The sequence below is a fragment of the Anneissia japonica genome, unplaced genomic scaffold (genome assembly GCF_011630105.1).
Source record: "Anneissia japonica isolate Jap-2015-1 unplaced genomic scaffold, ASM1163010v1 scaffold5145_len10007_cov145, whole genome shotgun sequence".
In the NCBI taxonomy this organism is placed as follows: Eukaryota; Metazoa; Echinodermata; class Crinoidea; order Comatulida; family Comatulidae; genus Anneissia; species Anneissia japonica.
The window spans coordinates 1-8,780 of NW_022732862.1; positions in this window are offsets into that span (position 1 = coordinate 1).

Below are 8,780 nucleotides of genomic sequence, written 5' to 3' on the forward strand. Positions count from 1 at the left end.
TATGAATACACCCATCACTGCTACTCAACATCAGTAATAAAAAAACAAATGCAACAATTGATAGAAATGCTATTTCTTTTTCTCATGTTTCATTAAAAAAGATAGATTGAATTCCACATATTACTGAAATTTTTTTTATAAACAATGATATTAATCATATCTTTATTGTAACAATCATGAAAGTATTGTTCTGAAAATATTCATTATTAAGAAATACAAGTGCCTTTGTTAAGTTATATACAAAGGGTCGACAAAAATAATATTAAGGTTCTAAAATTATTATTTTTAATCTTTAGGCCTATTACAGGAAATCCAGAGAACAATACGTAAGGGTTTTTAACATTAATTTTTGTACATTATTAAGTAACAAACCTCTAATAACATACATAATTTTACTGGAATGTACACATTAACTACAATATGTGGAATGAGAATATCTCCTTTCACAAAACAAAGCACTATACGGCAAGACACTTTTTATACCTTGTTTTGCAAACTTATTTTTTTAAAGATCGTCAGAGGGCGGAAAAATAAATAAAATTTTGTTTTCTTATTTAGCAAATAGTTTTGCTAAAAACTTAAAGGAGGAGAAAATAAAACAAATTATTGGTGAATGTAAACAGTGTAGTAATGCGATGGTTAAATACTTTGTCAATATAATTAGGAAGAAATATACATACTGTATCTTTTCATCGGAGATTTCAAGGCAGCGGTGGGCGTAATAAAAATAAAGAAAAACTTATTTTTTTCCTGAAATTTCCATTTTTCGTGGCGATTGATATTGCTAATTGGCCAAAAATAAAATTTTATTTTTATTCGAAATCATTATTTTTGGTGGGTGGCAGGTTCACCTAACAAGTTATAAAAATGTCTCGCAAACATACTGACACTGAAAAATATAAAACTCTTGATAAAAACTATAAAAAAATTGCAATTAATGAATTTGGCTAGTAATGTTACATTAACCAGTTCAAACTATTTATAATAAAATAATATTAGTATACCATTTCTACAACATTCCATATATACATATTTAAAAAGCATTATTATTATGCATAATTGTTAATTTTAATATTTAATTTCATCGTAATATATACATTGCATTAAATTGTTATGTATAATCATATTAATAATTATAAACAATACCAGTAATAATAATAATAATAATAATATATTAATTCCCTTGTAAACAAATACTGGAGGGCGAAGCAAGGAGGAACAAAGTTCATGTACAAGGTTTGGCAGCCTGCAGAAATAATTGGTTAGATTATCCAATTTACTGTATGATGAGAAAGATTAAATATTTAATTGAAATTATTACTTAACATGAGTATTTATAATAATCTGTTATATTTATTTTGTTTATGCTTATTGTTTTGTTGTTGTTTTTCTTTTTTTTTTAATTTAATTATAAAATAACTGACGTAGGCTGAAGAAAAAAGTGCACTACCAAACGAAAAAGCAAAAAAAAATATATGGAATGAAATATTAAAATAAATGTTTAGGCCATAATAATTAAATATGCATTGAAAAAACTGAATAAAACATAAATAGTAGGCCAATAAACAGCACTACTGAAAGTAAACAAGGTAAAATGATAAAAAGTGAAAAGAAGGATATAAAAGTATATAAAATAAATATATGTTACCATTAAACTTCTTTGAGTAATCATTCTGTTGTTTTCCATAGTGGTCTATTAGGTATATAATATGCATCAGAAAAGAATACCTCACCCATGCTTTCAATTCCACCTGAACAGCAGTACAAGTTGTCTTTAATTTATAACTATAAATAAAGCATTCTCTATTTTACATAAGCATTTTATTGTAAGTTTATCATCTATAAACAACATTGTCTTATATTGACCATAATCACTTCACAGTTAGCATCCATTGCATCATTGTTATTGTTATCAGCCAACAGGTATTGAAGTTGTCGCCTCTAGAACTTGGAATACAAATATTAACACCACTGTTAAGAGTTTACTACACTATGTAATGTATTCAATGTTCATTATTTTCAGTTGAAATTCTAATCTATCCAATAAAATAATACAAAACCTTTACCATTTTAGATTTCATTTTACTTACATATTATATAAAAAGATATTACTGAATTTTTCATTTTTGAACAATTACCATATTTATATGAATAGCGCTTCTAACTTGATTAGGATCAATAAATCACTATGAATTATGATCACGCAACACTACATTCTGATGGTAATTTTGTGTTGTAGTAACCACATTTACAGTAAATTTAAGGGGCAGTCATTTGAGTAATACGTATCCGTTTTACACCAAAAAATAAATGCCTTCCTTGAATATTAGTTGTTACTTCAATTCTGGTATATGACTTCAATTCTGGTATATGGTCCCTGATGATGTTCGAATAAAGAACAAAATATTAAATAAATCACTATGGCTTCTCTTAGTCTTTTTGTAGTCTGCATGATCTTATATCCCATCTTATATTATCTAAATATAATCAGTGGACCACTTGGTTATTGTTATTTGATATTTCTGTTTTCCATTATTACAAATGAAATCTGACTGCTAAAAATATGTTGTTTAAAAACATAGTTCCAGTTAATGTACTGAGTGTGATATATTCTACTGAAGTGTCTAAATTTTGACATGAAATGTTTACAAAATAAGTTTGAGAAAACATCACCATATATTCCCAAATGATTTGAGTGTTTTGCTGTGTGTTTGCTTCAATCTTCTGATAGATCTACATTATTTGCAAGTTATTCTCTTACAATAGGTACATCTTAACTATAAATGACCAGGTGCATATATTAGGCATGCTTCCACATCTTTAGAAATATATGTGATACAATTATTCAATATAAATACATATTCAGTAATATTCTATACTAAAATTATGTTGATGGCACAAGCCTGATGATGATAATAGAGACAGTGGCGTAACAGATAGGTCTGAGGCCCCTGGAAGGCTTCTTTGGGGGCAGACTACACTGGGAAGAAGCCTTGCACGCTTCAGCATATTTCATGTTTTAAGGAAGTATTGAAGTTTGATATTAGTGCTCCTTAAAATGGCCCCAGATAAATATTCTGTGCAGCCAATGAGAGCTAACAGCTGTTACACCACTGGATAGGGATCTACTTGTCAAGTATAAATGCAAAATATACCTTTAATTATTCTCTATCAAAGATATAGAAATTGCTCTTGATGAATAATTTAGTTGGATGAAATCATGAGCAATGTCTAGATTCCACAGGATTTTACTGGATAATTACATTCATGTAGTTATGTATTATTCTGTTGATATTCTTAAGAATAAAACTTTCATCAGATGTTCTGATTAAAAGTTAAATAAATGTACTTGATTTGCATAAATTAAATATTTCCAGTGTAATTAATTATGACTTGTAAACTATCACTATTTTCGCTTTTTTCATATTGCACAAACCAGTGTTGGCATCGGTAACAAAAAAAAACTATATTTATTTAATGCTAGTGATTTTTAGATTATCGGATAGTAATAAAGACTTATAAGTAAACCCTATAAATGAGGGGTTTTTTTTATATAGAGCAACCTTGAAATACTGAGCTGTTAATTCCAAGTAGTTATTTTATTACTAATTATTAGAATGCTAATTTATTTTAATAACAGCAGCATGAAAATATATGCTATATAATTTCAGTTTTATGTTAACCTTATTTTTATATAGGTTGCCCTCAAATAAAAGACCACTTTTGTGAGTAAGGTTAATTGACTTAAACACCATCTGCTCTAATTAGAAAAGTAATAGTTAGCTATAAACGATAAAACGATAAGTGTTGCAGAAATTGCCTTTAATTTAAGGTGGTATATTTAATTAAAGGGAGACCTGTATTTATCAAATTTATAATTACAATTAATATATTGTTATCGTGTGTTTTGTTACTAGTTATGTTGTTATTATTGTATTTAAATTATTATTTTGTTGTTATTGCTAGGCTTCTTATACTCAAAATTATATTACTGTAGATTATAGTTATTGTAATCTGACATTTATTATATAATTAAAGCTAATTAGATTAGCTTGCATGTTTAATTAATGTTGTACTTGCTTTATAAACATACATGAAAGAAAGAAAATAAATTCTTATTTTCAGACATATATTTTACCTATTATCAATCAAAAAAGAGGAATCTGAATCAAAAAGAATTATTGATTGTATTGATTAAAACAGATAATTTCAATAGTAACAGACATTTCATTGCCACATCATTATAACAACAATTTATTAGGATGTGCACTGAGTTTAATAAAGTAATGAATGTCACTCCAAAAATATATTCTACATTTCACTTTTATTGAAGCATCATCAGGAATAATAATAATACATAATACAAAGAGACAAACAGTGCAAGTACAATTTTAAAATTAACAAACACTATAAAAAATTGCATCACAAAAGCATACCGATCTAATAACAAAAAATGTCAAAAGTCAAAATAAAAATTTTACCTCAGCCTACAATAAAAAAAAAAAAAAATCAATAGTCATACCAGACAAAATGTTGATTTTATAGGATTTTTATGAGCTTATTATGTGCAAGCACTGACTATTCAACAGCGAGACACAATGTTCCCTGAGCGCTCTCTGGTGTGAATTTGCGAAGCTTTACATAAATACCAAAAATGGAATACAGTGATTAGTTGATAATGTAGAAGAAAGCAGCTGCACTGCGAAGACGGTTTGTGATTCATGATAGTATCACCGGTAAACACGACTTCATAAAATTCCGTCTCCCCATACCACATTATTAAACTCTAATATTCCGAACCACATTCCGTACAACATGCCATGCAGCATGCTCTTTATGCATCGTTAAGCTCCTCTAATTCTGTTCTTCTACTATTATTATATGTATAGTGTTACATATGTTTGAATTGGCATCTTGAGACCTTCCCAAGTGGATATATGTACTATGTAAATCCTATTTTTATTATTACTTTTATGGTTTCCACTAAATGGTTTGATTTACAACTAAATTTTATGATGAATACAATTATTGTATTACTTTCACTCTCAAGAAATGATCAAAATGTCTTATAGTTAACTCTATGTTCAGTTACAGCTGCAGATTAATTTGGTTATAGGCAATCTCCGATATTATCCAATGGTAAACATTCTTGACAGTGCAAATCAGAAAAAAGTAAATAAAAATTGTAACAATATAAAAAAATAACTTCCTTGTAATAGCATCATCTGTATTATATATTTCAAAAATACTAAAAATACAAATTAATTAAACACACATTAAACACCTCTACAGAACTTGCTACTGCAATTACTTTTTCCACTAGATATGAAGTTCAACTCCCCTACTACAACAATCTGCAGACTGACAGACTGCAATTACTTATGTCAAGAAAAACCGGTTTAGGAGCTACAGCCAACAAAGTGGCAAGTGAGGAACCTTTGATGCCATTGAGGTTATTTCCACTGATATCAAGCAATTTTAATTTCAACACAACTCCCCTACTAGAACACTCTTTAACCACATCATTAATTACAGCACCAGAGATACTGCAATTTCTCATGCGAAGATAATTCAGCTTAGGAGCTACAGCAAGCAAAATGGCAAGTGAGGAACCTTTGATTTGATTGAGGTTATTTCCACTGATATCAAGCAATTTTAATTTAAACACAATTCCCCTACTAGAACACTCTTTAACCATCTCATCCATTAAAGCACCTGAGATACTGCAATTTCTCATGTCAAGATGTCAACATAGATATTTTGAAATACGAAACTGACAATGATGCACGTGACTTTGTAAATTCTATCTTTAGTAATAATTTTCTTCCACGTATCCACAGATCATCTCGCATCACTAAGACTACTGCTACCCTCTTAGATAATATAATCACAAATCAACTTGACTACCAAAATATTAGTGGATTATTCTATAGTGACATCTCGGATCATCTTCCCGTTTTTAATATTACACCTTTTTCCAGCGTTCAAACAAGGAAGAGATAACTACATCTAGAAAAATAAACCCTACTACATTAGAATACTTTCGCCTCGACATTTACTGTCAACAGTGGGCTGATGTAATTAGTTCCCATGATCCCAATGACGCTTACAGCAAGTTTGAAAAAACATTAAAGTCCGTTTATGTTTCCCCCTTCAAAACCATTCATCAACAAATAAAAATAAAAAAATTAAATCATGGATGTCGGATGGTCTCCTCACATCTATTAGACACAAAAATAAGTTATTTGCCAAATTTCTGCACAGCCCATCCACCAATAATGAAAGAGCCTATAAACAATACCGAAATAAACTGAATTCAATAATTAAAGCTTCTAAAATCTATGCACTATCAAAATATGTTTCTTAAGCACAAAAATGATGCCAAGGCTACATGGATGACTATTAATTCCATGATCAACAAAACTAGTATGGAACATCCCAATACTTCCCTAAACTGCGACGGTGATATGACAAGTGACCCACTCAATATTTCAAATGCATTCAATAAACATTTTGTTGAAATTGGACCCTCCCTTGCTAATAAAATTCCCCGAATTGATACATCATTCCAAGATTTTCTACCTAATCCCATTCCAAATTCATTATTCCTTAGTCCAGTAGATGAGCTCGAAGTGATCAATATACTTAATTCATTCAAATCATACAAATCTCCTGGTATTGACGATTTCCACACCAAAGCAATTAAATATGTATCTGACCTTATATCCTATCCATTATGTCACATTTTCAATCTTGCCCTGTCTAATGGAGTGTTCCCAGACAGGATGAAGCTAGCGCGCGTTACCCCTATATTCAAATCTGGCAATAAATCTGATCTATCTAACTATTGTCCTATTTCAATTCTATCAATTTTTTCGAAAGCCTTGGAAAGAGTCATCTATGACCGTACATTTAAATTTATTTCTAAATATGACATACTCTACAACAGGCAGTTTGGCTTCTGGAAAGGTTATAATACTTCAATGGCATTAATAGATCTGACAAACAAAATTGTTCAGGCATTTGAAAACCGACAACTTTCGATTGGAATTTTCATCGATCTTTCCAAGGCTTTCGATACCATTGACCACAGCCTTCTTTTGTATAAATTATCCCACTATGGAATCCGTGGACCCGCGCACAGCCTTTTTAAAAGTTATCTTTCTGACCGTGCACAATGTACTAAGTATTCCAACTCAATATCCAATTTCAGACCAATTACATGTGGGGTCCCCCAAGGTTCCCTACTTGGACCTCTTCTTATTATTATATATGTTAACGGTCTTTATTTATCATTCAAAATTCTTGATTTTTTCCTTTATGCCGATGATACTACCGTTTTTTATTCTCATCATAATATCCAAACTTTATTTGATACTATAAATTCTAATCTCATTCCCATTTCACAATATTTTGCTGCAAACAAATTATCCCTGAATCAAAGAAAGTGTAGCTTCATCCTGTTTGGGACTCCTTCTAAACTAAAAACCATTGACACTTCAGCCTATAAGATCCAAATTGATGGCCATGAAATACCCTCTGTTAAATCCGCCAAATTCCTTGGTATTCATATTGAGTGTTGTTTGTCATGGAAAAACCCATGTAAACGAACTCGAAACCAAAATTTCCAAGAGGCTTGGCATCATTTATAGGTTATCCACTTTTTTACCCCTCAATATTCTTCGTATTCTCTATTGTTCCCTCATCCTTCCTTTTTTGACCTATTGTAACATTGTTTGGGCCAATACACACTCGTCCACATTACTTAAACTGCAAATTCTTAAAAAAAAAAGGCTATCAGGATAATATCTGGCTCTCTACCACGGTCTCATTCATCCGATCTATTCTCAAAAAAAAAAAAACAAAAAAAAAAACTCAATTTATTCCAACAAGGCTCATTTATGTATTCTGCAATGCATTCTCTTCTTCCAACTCAGTTTAACGATATATTTATTCTCAATCACTCTATTCACAATTACCATACCCGATCAACTAGAGTTCATATACCCATTCATAATACAAATCCCTTTCAGCACAATATTAGACACTCAGGTCCCACTTTCATCAACAGCTTACCATCTACAATCTTAAATTCCGTTTCTTCTAAATCTTTTTCCGCAAAGCTTAAAAAACACTTGATCTCAAATTATTAACTAGGCCTTTGATTTACAGTATCGGTCATTTCTCGATGTGTCCCGCTATGATCTAAGATTTATGCATTTATCTATTTATTTATGTATTTACTTATTTATTTATGTACTTCTTATTTATTTATTTTTGTGTGTGTTACTTTTTTAGTATTTATTAATTCTGTAGTAGTTAATATGCAGGTATAGTGGCACAATAGAATATTACGTCATCATAATTCATAATTATTTATTAATAATTTTAATAATTTTATTTTGCACATAATGGGTTGAAGCATATGAAGGGGGTATATGAGGGTTTATTGAAATATTAAAAAAAAAAGTGGTATTAATTAAGTGGCGATGTGTAGCGTGACGTGTTAGGTTTGTCATGTTCCCTTAAAATTTATAGTCCACTATTGTGTGCTCTTTAGAAATTGGTTACATTGAGAGTGAAAATTGAGACAATAGGGAGATTAGTCTGCCAGTGCTGGATTTACAGTCACAAAAGAATCTTCTTCTTCTTCCCGCTTCTAACTTCATGTCATGTGTCATGCCTTTATTCCTGTAGTGTATAAATTTAGAAGAAATTTAGGGTAAGAACACAAAATTAGTTTCAACTACATACAATTTAGTGTTTACTTTACGAATACC